The following is a 14,161-nucleotide window of genomic DNA, read 5'->3' as shown; positions in this document are numbered from 1 at the left end:
TATATTTATCGTCTTCGTTATCTATTTTATTATTTCTCATTTTAATCTACTTTTGGAAGGGTTAAAATATCCGTGTACGATTTTACTATTTTAATTTAATATGTACTTTTCTAATATAAGCCCTCCTTGCGTTTTAACATGGTCAAATCTGATTTGTAATCAAATAATCCATTCTATGAGCTAATGGACTCAAAACCCATTAATTAATCCCCTTATAAATAGAATTTAACCTAGCAAGCAACTAGGTCGATCAACTCTTTTATTTGGTGAGTGAGATTTCATACGCACGCCTCTCCTCCTCTCTTTCTCTCTTTTGTTCTTCTTTTCTCCCTTTGACTCCATTGTTGAATATCTTTCTTTCTTCCAAACTCATACACAAAATATATTTTCACAATCCTTGCTCTTATCTTTACAACATATTATTCTCCAAATATTTTTATGAAAATTATTTCTATGGACCTTTAGACCTACCTTTAAGGTCTCTTACTTTAATGGGTAAAGAAGAAGAAGAGTATTTTTAGGGTGCATTCATGGATTTGGATTCAGGTATTCTTAATATCGATTTATGGGGATGTTGACATGTGTTGGAGACAAGACTTTGTTGGTCGTTTTCTTTATGGAGGTTTCCATTATTTGCTTAATAAGGTAACTAGGTGTTTTCCTTTAATTGTGTTTATGCCAACTGATGTAATTAATGTGATTTAATGATTGATTTGTATGATTAGTACATGTTTTGATTGTTTATTATCATGTTAATTATGTTTCGCATATATGTATATGATTTAATATTTTAATTATGTCTCGTATATTGTTTACATGTTTAATATGGGTGTCATGAGCGCAATTAGGGTTTACGAATCAAATCCTAGTGGCGGCATGATAGGCGGCCAATAGTTCTCTCCAAAGTTATAGCTAAAGCTAGTATAACCTTGATGATGATTCAAGTGTTATAACTAAAGTTAATACAACTTTGGGTAGTTACTCTAGTTATGGCTGAAATAGGTATAACCTTGAAAGTATGAATCCAGGTTATAGCTGAATCAACTACAACATTGAAGTACGAGTTAAGGTTATAGCTGGAACTAACATACCTTGAGATTATGGCTCAAGGTTATGGTTGGAACTAGTATAACTTTGAGTTTCGTGTCAAGGTTATAGTTGAGGTAAGTATAACTTCAAGTCATATATGTTGAAGTTATAGTGGAGGTTACTATAACCTCGCATCCAGAGTTATAGTTGGGGTACCATAACATTGAATGGTTAATGTTAAAGTTATAGCTGGAGTACTATAACATTGGTTGCTTATACTTGTTTCACATGTTGTGTTGTGTTCAGTTACTATATGACATTGTGTTTGCATATATCTTTGGTTACTCTTGTTCATATGATAAGTAGGATGGTCAGTTATACTATCCTGTGAGTTGAGTCGTGATGTTGTTCACGCATGTTAGTACAGTGAGTTATACTGTGCATTTGTTTGTTGGCTGGTTTGAATAGATGACGGTAGTATCAGTTATATACTATCGAATGAACCAACGCCACCCGTTGATGCGGGATTTATTTTGGTCTATGTTCGGGAGTGGCCAAATTCGTCAGTTATACGTTCTGGGTCCCGAGTGTCATTCGGTGTATAGTTATTGCATCGAGAGGTTAGGCCAGGTCTTAGGCATATAGGCAGTGGTGATACGCTATACATAGTACTGTGGAGGCAGTGGTGATACGCTCCACACCGATGGAGGCAGTGGTGATACGCTCCGTCAGTCAGAGGCAGTGGTGATACGCTCTGACAAGTTAGAGGCAGTGGTGATACGCTCTAACGGGCGTTCGCTCTATTCTCTATGCTTTGTTGTTAGATTTGTGCCTTCTGTTGCTGTGGATTGTGTGTTACTGTATTCACTATGCTTTGATTCTATCATTGTGACTTATGTTGTTAGGGGTCGTGTGCTACAATGGTTATTAGTGTACATGGTCTAGTTCTTGCATATGGTTTAGATTTGCATGATTCCGTCTAAGATTGATAAGTCATGGCGAGCTTGTTGGGTTTTTCACGAGTATAGATGATCTCACATGTTTACTGGTTTTACATTTAATTTGTTAATGATTGTTGATTATATTCAATTGTTGTAAACATGACTGGGAGAGCATCTAGTTACTCCCGACTGATTGTCGACCCCCTTTCTCAGGTTGACTGCTCGTCCCTGGTTGGATGATGTTGTTTGGGATGTATCGAGGGGTGAGACGAATAATAAATTAGGAGTTTGCTTTTATGTTTTGAGAACCTTGAATAATGTAGTAGTTTGGTTTTGGATTTAGTAGCGAACCGGATTGTTCAGGTGTTTCCGCCACCTTGACCCTTCTATCAGTATTATACTCTGATATTTACTTTATAGTATGTTTTCCTTTGTTTTATAATCCGAGTTGTTACAGTTGGTATCAGAGAGAACACGCTCCCAACTCTCGCTTAGTTGATGACTAAAATAAATTGACTTAGTAAATGAGTGAGAGTAAATGGGGTAGAAACAATTAAGGACTTCTTTGTTTATGCCTTAATGTTTTGCATCAATATTAACTGCATTAAATGTGTTATCCATGTACTTGCTTGTTTGTGCTTTAATATTTCATATTGTTATAAATTGTATTATATGTTTTGTTTATGTATTTGTTTGTTTATGCCTTAATGTTTCTTATCTTTATTAATTTTTTTACATGTGCTGTTAGTCATGTACTTGTTTGTTTATGCGTTAATGTTTGTATAATTATTAATTTTATTACATGTGTTGTTCATGTACTTACTTTTTATACCTTAATGTTTCGCAACATTGTTAATTGTATTACATGTTTTATTCATGTATTTGTTTGTTTATCCACTTGCTTGTTTGTACCTTAATATCCCGTATTGTTATTAATTGTATTAGATGTTTTGTTTATGTATTGTGTTGTTTATGACTTAGTGTTTTGCTTCTTCATTAATCGTGTAAAGTGTTATTCATGTATGACTTTTTCGAGCATGCTTTATTGATTTTATAGACGGTCAATTTTGAAAATGTCCTTTGCATGTTACGTGTCATGCATTTTGGTTATGTCGGTCAAAACTTTTAATCCTTGGTAACCCGAGCTTTACTCTTATCGTACTTTCATCCTTTTGGATTATTTGGTGGTGTTGTCCTCGTTTGAGGTGATTTCGAGGTTGATCTTCTTGTGGTTTCATGGTTTCGCAAGAAGTGAGAGACACAATAAGTAAATTTATCTTATGGTTTCATTTGGGAATATCGTGGCTTATGCTCTTAATGGTTATAATCATTGGATTTTTGTCTTGTGTTATGGGAAAAGTTATGGGAGTTACGTATGAATCGAGGATAAGAATCATGGTAATGAATTTAATGTTAACGCGGAGTTAGGATTGAGCACGTTTGGAATTCTGAGGATTATATATATATGCTCGTCTTTTATTGGAATACCATATTTGAGGAGTAAGAATCGTTAATAACTATTAGTGAGGTATGAAAGATTTTATGATTTATCCGTTGAGCAGTTATTTACTGATCGTATGTTTTAAAGGATTGTTTGAGAGAGACAAACTGTAATTTATGGACTTGTGATATGTTAATGTTAAAGTATTCTAGCGTTGATTTAGTGAACGAACATGTTGACGATGATTATAATGAATCGTGGTGTTCATATTTTGAGGGTATAGAGACTGATATCGAATGATTCATTAAATGTGATTAAATGGAGTTCTTGAGTGTTTTAGGACTTGAGAGTTGATGATCGTGAGAGTTTATGATCTTGAGAGTTGGTAATCTGAGAAATGTAGTGATTGTAAAGGGGCAATTATATAGAGATTTGTTGGTCTCGAGGTATTATGGTAATGTGATTAAAGGATGTTACGAGACGGAGATACCTTGAGTGATGATTGTATTATATTTGTAAGACCCTTGTTATCGTGCTTTATTTATGTTATGTTAAGGTGTCGTCTTTGGGTAAATAGAATTGTTTTTGAGTCGTCTATTCTTGTCATCCTTGCACGTGTTAACCATACCTCTTCTACTTGAGCCTTCAGACCAAACGTTTCTTTTATCTTTGTCCTCTGTCTATTCATCTATTATTACTCTCTATTTGTTCCTGTAATACCCGTCCTTTTAGGGACCCGTTGACCAATGTTGACCGACCTTAGGGGCAAGGGATAGCCTTTGTAAACCCGTGCAAGAGTTACCTCGTGTTGTGATAGGCCTTGGGATGAGTGGTACTCGATCTAGTCGGGGCTACTCGATCGAGTAGTTTGGGTACTCGATCGAGTAAGGGCCACTCGATTGAGTAGGTTGGTTACTCGATTGAGTAGCGTCTTTACAGCGAGGGTTTATAATCGTGTTGATAGAATCACAAATCATTTCCGCCTTCTTCTTTCAGACCTAGATGTCTCCTCGCCTAATTTCTTTCACCATAATTCCTTCCATGGGGGCCTTTGTGGATGCTTGTGCCTTGGGGATAGGTTGCTTAAGTCGGGTAGCGGTCTTGACGCCGATATGCGATGCGTAGGTATGTCATCATCATCATCTTTGTCGTTGTTATTTCTTGTAGGGTGGTAGCAATAGTAATAGGTGTTTGTACTGTTTGTATAAGGGGTTTTGCTTGCTTGGTTGATGTCATGTGATTGAACAAGGAATCGCTACGGTTGGCTAAAGGTAGGTTCGCCTACTCACTACTGTTGGTTGTCTAGAGTGTCTTTTGATATGTTTTGGTTGTAGTGTCAGTGTGGTTGATTAGTTATAGTAATCGGTTGGTGTTGTGTTATTTCGTTGGCTGTTGTTGTGGTGTAGATGGATGTGATTGATTGTCTATGGTTCTCGAGGTGCGTCCTCATCTGAGTGAAGTCACTTGCGGGAGTGGCTTCACGCCCTAGTTTCGCCCTCCGTCGAACCCGCCACGGGAGGGGATGTGCACATTAATGGGACAGGGTTATCGCTCAGTATGATGAGCGGGGCTTAGGTGGGAACGGCTGCGGTCCCCCACTGGCAAGGCTGGTCCAGTGGACAGTCGGTGACGGTGATTGTTCGGAGTTGTGGTGTGTGCGTGTTTTGTGTACTTGTATAGCATCTGTGGTTGCTGATGTGTTGCCTCAGTTACTGACCTTGTGTGGTTTGTCTTTGTTTGTTCTGTTGTGTCTGCCGTGATCCCTTATGGTGAGCATTCGGTCTTTCAGGTGAGGTCTTGGATGATAGCTGGAGTCTTGACGGGGATGGGTCTTTCACAAGTTACGTCAGAGATAGTTCACATAAGGATGTTGAGTTGTATCTTTTGTATCAATAGTTTTGGTTAGATCACTTGTAATAAATATAAATGTTCTTTTATCGACTTTTGATTATTGCTTTCCTCGGGTAACTGAGATGGTAACGCCTTTATAATGTTGGAATATGTGTCCTCCGACAATAATGCGATCACAACTGTTGATCATGATGATCACATGTTTAAGTCTCATTATAAAGAATACAATTGGGAAGTAATATTTTACTATCAACTGGTCCACACATATTGGTAATGATTGGCTGACTAGAGTTTTACATTACTGACGTGAGACGGTGGTGATCAGTTGATCCCCTTAGGTCATACCTAAAGGATAACACACTTAATTGATCATTTAATTGATCGTATGACGATACTGGAAAATTAAATTACTTAAAATTGACGGACGATTTTGGAAGTAATATTTACGTGTCTTATTGAAATTTGATTAAATAAGATACGGTCTAAGTAATCGAATTGTTTTATTACTTAGATGAAATTATTGTTTAAGAAAACAATTGCGATTTGAATGAATAAAATATTATAAGTACAAGATGTTGTAATTTATAATTGGTAAATTATTTTGGTACAAGTAATTGTGAATTACTGAGTCGATTTTTGTATATGACGTATTTTTATTAATACGTTGATTTTTAATATGATAAAAATACGTAACAATTTTATGTGACATGTGACATGTGACATATGACAAATTGACATTTTGACAAAGATAAAATGGAGTCCATTTTATCCATGTAAACCGAAATTAAGGGGAGTATTAGGAAGATATTGTGTTGATTATGTGAGTGGTAAACATAATCATTTCCTACTAAACTAGCCATGCAACCCTAATGGTCATTGTGAAGACCAACTTGTGCATGCATTGGCTCCCTTCCCTTCCCCATTCCACCCGGTTTTTAAGAGGAGAAAAACCATGGGTTTTTCTCATCTTTTTACCTTATACACTACTAATTGTTAGTGTATGCATTCATTCATTCATTCATCATAAAAATATTTTAGAGAGATAAAATATTTCTTCCTTCTTCCTCCTCCTCTTAACCGAAATATTAGAGAGTCCAATAATATTTTTGGGTCAATTTTAATACAAAATTAGTATTATTCTAGTAATAATAATATTAGTTTTATTAAGTTGTTATCTTGGTTATAATACTTTTGGGAGGGATTCTCTTCTTGAATCCTTATTCATCCATTAAGGAAAGCTCAAGAACAAGAGAGTAGGAGAACTCTCTTGTGCCCTTTAAAAATATCATTGTAAGAATAAAGATTTCTTCCTTATTTCAATCATTGTTTGCATGCATAAGATCACCATTTAATTTTATGACTTAATTAACATAAAACATATATGAATATGTTATGTATATAGATCTAGATTTCTTACAAGTGGTATCAGAGCCTTGGTTGTTTGCATGCAAATCGGTTATAGTTTTTCCGAGTTATACGATTAACATATAAAACTTGTAAATTTGTGTTATTATGAAATATCACGAAATAAATTTATGCATGTTAAGTTTCTGGTCCTAAAATGTTTTTAGGATATTTTGGTTATTTTATGGATTTTTATTGTTCATCTTATAATGTAATGGCATTAAAAATGTGATTTTATGATTAAAATGTCATTTTTGGACTAAAATTAGCTAAACTTCGAATTTTCCAGTGATTTTTGGATATGTTATCACTTGTATTATTTTTAGATGACCTGTAAATTTTTATAATTTTTGGAGTTCTTATGCTCGAAAAATGGATTTTTCATGTTTAAAATCGGATTTAGATGAAAAATAGGTTAATATGAGATAAATTTCGAATCTGGTCATATAAATTTAGTATGTTGTCACATGCAATTTTACAAGATGTGTGTAAAATAATGGGCTATATTGAAGTCTTTTTGCATGATTTATGGATTTTTGATGAAAAATAGCATAAATAGTGACTTAATTAGTAAATAATTGCTAAAACACATTCCATGACTAAAGAAAAACGTCACATGTTGCATTTTATTATCTTTTTCAGATCTAAAATTGAAAAGTTGATGAATATTTTTTTTTCTCATGTTTTTATGATTTTTATTGATAAATCCGATAAACCGCAACATAGTTTTTCCGATAATTTTACGAAATTTTAACCTAAGTTTTTTGAACATTATGAGTGTCATGGTATTTTTCTATAATGTTCATAAGTTTAAATTTCAAATTTTGAATTTGTTTGGAATTTTTGTGATTTATTTGAAGTTTATAGCGTTTTATTGTTTTTTAGGTCCATTAATGAACAATTTTAAGATAATGAGTTAATTATGGAGACTAATTTTTGAGTCCTAAGAAGTTAGGGTAATTAACTTATGCATAAATATGAATTATGTAATTTTTGTGATTATAAAACGTTGAATCACGCAAATCCGTAAAAACCGTGTAATATACGATATTGGCTACTTAAAGGCGATTTAGCATAAAATTGGGCATGTTTATACATATTATAATGCTGAATTTTATTTATGATTGTCATAATTTTATTTTATGTAATTTTTGAATTATGTAATTTTTACTTAGTATGACCTTAGTTTTTTAATTGATATTACCCGAAATGTATGGGAATATCGATTTGGTTGTAATTTATTGTGATCTCGTATCACCGTTTTGTAATTTAATAGATTTATTTTATTTTAATTACAAATGTATAATAGGAAATTATGTAATTTGTTATGTAATTTATTTATTTATTCCGGAGTTCCTTGAAGACGGTGTCACAAAAGATGGCGATACATAAAGACGGTGTTACCTCGAGATGCGTGCCACAACCGAAGTTCAAGGGACCAATGGAGTTGGTTTCTGAATATGTAATAGTTAATTAGATTTTCTATTTTAGGAAGGCCATACTAGGATTTATTTTTATGCTTTACATTTTATTTATATGTCGCATGCATCGCTGAATCGCCATAACTAAAACATGCATCATCTTTTAATCGAGTTTATCGACCGTGTCAATTAAAATTATCGTAGTTCACCGCTTTAGTTCACTTAAAACGTGATAGATAATAAATTGACATGACCTCTCGCTAAAACAATAAATTGAGACATAGCCTTACCAAGTAGTAGAAACCATGAAAACCTATTTCGCGAGGGAGTGCACTCGGCCCTACCGGGGTACAAACCTTGTTACGTAGGGGAAGTGGGTGATAAATTTCTATCCACCGAGTTCATATTGATGAGGGTTTCATCGGCCATACCGTGCCCAAATTGATGTGGATTTGGATCATGGACACAATTATTCGAAATTTGGATTGAGCTCAACGGAAGTATTCGTGACCGTAGTCGCATGTGTTCCGGGCTAAAGATAAATGTTAATGTAATTTATCGACCAAGAGTTCTAGAAGTAGAATCGATTAAAACGTTAATCCACCGAGTTATATTGATAAGGGTTTAATCGGCCCTACCGTGCCTAAATCGATATGAATTTGGGTCTTGGAATCATTTATCTAAGTTGGGTAGAGGTCACTAGATAAATGCAATAAAACTTGTTTAAATTAATTTTTACGAGTATTATTATTATTATTAAAACGACATTTGTTTCACTCCTTCTATTTTGTTTTGTAGACCACTTCTTTTTCTCATAACAAATGGCTACACCAAACCCAAACGCCACGCCTCTCGCTAATTCGTCATGGCTCCGATCCTTCATGGATCGATGTAAACTTGAAAAGAATGGGTCAAATTTCTCCGATTGGGATGCCCAACTCAAAGCCGCCCAAGGTGACGACAAGCTTCGTTACCTCACCGAGGCCTCTCCACCCGAACCTAATACTAGGTCGACCGCCGCCACTAAGGAAGCATATGAGGCTTACCATAAGGAGTCCACCGCAATGAAAAACGTGTTGATCTTTGCGATGGAGGCGGATCTCCAAAGGAGGGCCTTTAAGATGGGCACCGCTAATGAGATTTACTCCAAGCTTGTGACAATGTTTTCACAAACTCCGCGGATCGTCCAATATGAGGCGACCGCGGCATTCTTTGATCTCGACTTCAAAGAGGGCCAAAAGGTTAGCCCTCATGTGCTCAAACTTATGGAGCTAGTCGAGACCTTGAAGATTCAAAAGGTTGAAATCCCCAAAGAACTTGTTGTAGATAGGATTCTACACTCCTTATCCAAAGTCAAAGCGTATGTTCAATTCCGGGTGAATTTTAACATGCAAGACAAGGACGTGTCTCTTGAAGAATTGCACAAGTTACTTGTGCAAGCCAAAAGGGACATGGGGTTAAATATGAACCCACCCAAGGATGTGCTTAACATTAGCACCAAAAGCAAGGGGAAGTTCAAGAAGAATGGGAGGAAGGGTAAGAAACAAGCTCCCATTTTCACCAAAGCTAAGACTTATGAAGCTAGCACATCAAAAATCAAGAAAGATCCCCTTGATAAATGCCATTATTGTAATGGTGTTGGACATTGGAAAAGAAATTGTTCCAAATACCTTGGTGATATTAAGGCTGGAAAGATTACTCCAGTAGGTAAATGACTATCATTTCTTTTATGTTTCTAATTCAACTATGGTATTGTGATACAAAGTTGTGATAATGTATCTCCCTTTTTATTGTAAATAGGGCCTCCACCAAGCAAAGACAAGGGAAAATAAAAGCAAGCTTGAGAAACCTTCAAGAAGCTAGGAATAGTTTTCATGGAGCTTCGCTTTTTATTGTCTTATTTTAATTATGTTTTGGATTTTAGAACCTTTTAATTTCCGTGTTCGACATGGAAATATATTTTGGATAATTGGTTGTATTTTGGATAATGGTAGCTAGCTTGGTTTGCAACCCAAGTCACCCGTTTTATCATTTTATCCTTGTTCTAAAACTCGTATTTACATGCTTGCTCTTAGAAACATATGATTATTCATTTAAAGTGATCTAATAGACAATTATATGTCCACATGCTTAAGGCTTGTGTATGATCATTTACAAAGTGTCATTGAGTTTATGAACTCTCTTAAAGGAATGTCAATCAACCAAGTACACTTACAAAATCTAAAACTATTAGTCAAACCTATGAGATAGTCCTCCTTATACTTCAAATCATTATTTGTGTCCCATAAGCTATCTTTGAATCTCTAGTGTATTTATTCTAAAGATAGAGTGGGAGAAAATGAGGACACAACACCAAGATAAATTTGTGTACTTGTGTATACGAGATCTACGCAAGGAAGAATGATTTGAATAAAGGTATATCTATTTATATAGTATACCCAATAGATGAGATCTATGGTCTCAAATAAAGCTACATGACAAAAGAGACCAAGTGAAGTAATCAAAGGAATATTTTCTCAAGATAACTACACGAGGAGACCAAAAGAAAGTTTTGGAAGAAAAATGACTAATGTAAAGTCTTAACAAGAGTTTTGACTAGTTTATGATAAATTTTGATCAATAGTTTCAACCTTGATATTTACTTAAGAGCCTAAATGAATCAAAGTAACATCCTAGAAAATAAACAAGATTTATGACTAGAGGTTGCAAGGATTGATATACCGATATCTTCAATAACTAAGTATTAACCACGCAAATGTCATTACTTAACCTTATTATGAAAATGAAATGGTTAAACCTCCTTCCAAAAGGGTATTTCGAAGGACGTGTTTTAGATATTATTCATATTTAATACAATGACATTGCTACGCATCATTATGACATAAATGAGTTAGAGATTAAAATCTCTTTCCATAAGGTTAAGATGAGACCTTTTCAAAATAGGTATTTTTAAAGGATATGATGGGAACATATATGGTTTCATCTTAATAACTTTGCAAAGCAACATACATTCCAATTTTGAAATGTTTCGATTGAGTAATCAATTGCGAATCATGTGGAATTAAGTGGGAGTTTGGAAATTATCATGTGAAAACATGGAATTTAGTGGGAGCAATCATCTTGTGAAAGTTTACAACTCATTACTCATTGAGAATGACGAGCTAATACCTTCTTTCACAAAGAAGTATTTGAGTTTTCAATTCTGGATGAAAATGGACTATCATGAATCCAATTACATCATGAGATGTTGGATAAGTATTGAGGTATACACATCGAATCAACTAGAAATGTAGGTTATTCATGTAAATGAAAATGGAATTGCCATTAAAAGTCATGGTCGTTCATCGAACCTAAGAATGGTTGATCTCATGATTATTAGTTACTAATGTTTCCGCCATTAGAATAATCATGCTTATGTCCAATAATGAATCATATGCATAAGAGAATGATGATTCATTGGCAAGCCATAGAAGAAACGTCATGAATTCTCAAGGAGAATCCGATGAGCGATTTCATTGTTTGACAGAATACTCTGTTATGTGTCAAGAGATTGCACATATTAAAATTCAAACAACACGTGAGGATTTATGAAAATCCTAAGTTTTTTCAGCTAAAAGGAGAAATACGAATTTTGGAATAGTGCTTAGTTGAAGTAAGAAGTTACTCAAAACTAATTTTTTCTAATATGATAGGACTTGTGAGAAGTGCTAGGCAAATCATCTTGACAAATTGTTGCAAGACTCTACAAAACATATACCTGGTGCATTGTGTGTGGATGGAGTACTTGACCAGTACAAGTTATATCATTCACCACAAATTGGTTTGTTATGTGATAATCGACAAGGAAGTTCTTTCAAGATAAAGAACTGAAACCGAGGTTGGGAACCTAGATGTGTACTTGGTAAGGTTCATGCTATGATAGATAACATGAACGTAAAGGAAAATGCGATTATAAGAAGTTTGAACACATGGACACATGATATGTTAAACTTCTATTGCAATCAAACAAGTGTTTACACACTTACGATATACATCACAAGGTTGTAATATGGTATTGACTACCCGAGTGTGATGTCGACATTTGTCGTTTGAGTTATTATTAACTCACCTTATACTTTGTTATATCCAAACGGGTTGTAGAGACAATTGAACCCCGTTAAAGTGAACACGGATTAGCATTGTATTCGCCCATAGTCACTTACATGAGGTGACGTCTCGAAGTGACTAGAATGTGATGCGATTGATGGCAAGTTCAAGTGCCATGGAGTCATATGAGAATGACTAGTCGATCACATAGGCGATCATTAGAACACTTTGTCGGGCCTTATGACCGCTTATAGAATTCTGGCAAATTTATATAGCCTGGTCGTGGCGAGAGCTACTATAGTATTCTAATGAGTCGATTCTTTTGACTAAACACTATTCGCCTAAGATGGCACAGTTTCAGATTAACTTTGATTTGTGTTACTACGACCTTCGTAAATGGGGTCAAATGGGCACATTTTGGGTTATGATGGTCAAGGCTAGTTGAAGGGAATGAGTGCGATAGGAATTGTCCACCCCTAGTCCGGGTTATAACAATATCTCAGGGCCACTCGAGGAGTAATGAACTGAAATGCGTGGCCACGCTCGAATGAATCCATGGTGGATAAATCCGGTCAATCAGTTATTCTCCAGATCGAGGAAATCACTCTCGATATGATCACTTGCAAGTACGACCTGAAAGACACCTTGCATTGAGTGGGAGATAGTAATAGGATAAGAGAATTGGTGACGCACACTTGTCGAGGACAAGTGGAAGATTGTTGGAATATGTGTCCTCCGACAATAATGCGATCACAACTGTTGATCATGATGATCACATGTTTAAGTCTCATTATAAAGAATACAATTGGGAAGTAATATTTTACTGTCAACTGGTCCACACATATCGGTAATGATTGGCTGACTAGAGTTTGACATTACTGTCGTGAGACGGTGGTGATCAGTTGATCCCCTTAGGTCATACCTAAAGGATAACACACTTAATTGATCATTTAATTGATCGTATGACGATACGGGTCAATTAAATTACTTAAAATTGACGGACGATTTTGGAAGTAATATATACGTGTCTTATTGAAATTTGATTAAATAAGATACGGTCTAAGTAATCGAATTGTTTTATTACTTAGATGAAATTATTGTTTAAGAAAACAATTGCAATTTGAATGAATAAAATATTATAAGTACAAGATGTTGTAATTTATAATTGGTAAATTATTTTGGTACAAGTAATTGTGAATTACTGAGTCGATTTTTGTATATGACGTATTTTTATTAATACGTTGATTTTTAATATGATAAAAACACATAACAATTTTATGTGACATGTGACATGTGACATATGACAAATTGACATTTTGACAAAGATAAAATGGAGTCCATTTTATCCATGTAAACCGAAATTAAGGGGAGTATTAGGAAGATATTGTGTTGATTATGTTAGTGGTAAACATAATCATTTCCTACTAAACTAGCCATGCAACCCTAATGGTCATTGTGAAGACAAACTTGTGCATGCATTGGCTCCCTTCCCTTCCCCATTCCACCCGGTTTTTAAGAGGAGAAAAACCATGAGTTTTTCTCATCTTTTTACCTTATACACTACTAATTGTTAGTGTATGCATTCATTCATTCATTCATCATAAAAATATTTTAGATAGATAAAATATTTCTTCCTTCTTCCTCCCCCTCTTAACCGAAATATTAGAGAGTCCAATAATATTTTTGGGTCAATTTTAATACAAAATTAGTATTATTCTAGTAATAATAATATTAGTTTTATTAAGTTGTTATCTTGGGAATAATACTTTTGGGAGGGATTCTCTTCTTGAATCCTTATTCACCCATTAAGGAAAGCTCAAGAACAAGAGAGTAGGAGAACTCTCTTGTGCCCTTTTGATCCGAAAATATCATTGTAAGAATAAAGATTTCTTCCTTATTTCAATCATTGTTTGCATGCATAAGATCACCATTTAATTTTATGACTAAATTAACATAAAACATATATGAATATGTTATGTATATAGATT

The sequence above is a fragment of the Silene latifolia genome, chromosome X (assembly GCF_048544455.1).
Source record: "Silene latifolia isolate original U9 population chromosome X, ASM4854445v1, whole genome shotgun sequence".
In the NCBI taxonomy this organism is placed as follows: Eukaryota; Viridiplantae; Streptophyta; class Magnoliopsida; order Caryophyllales; family Caryophyllaceae; genus Silene; species Silene latifolia.
Note: the sequence above shows the minus strand (reverse complement) of the source record.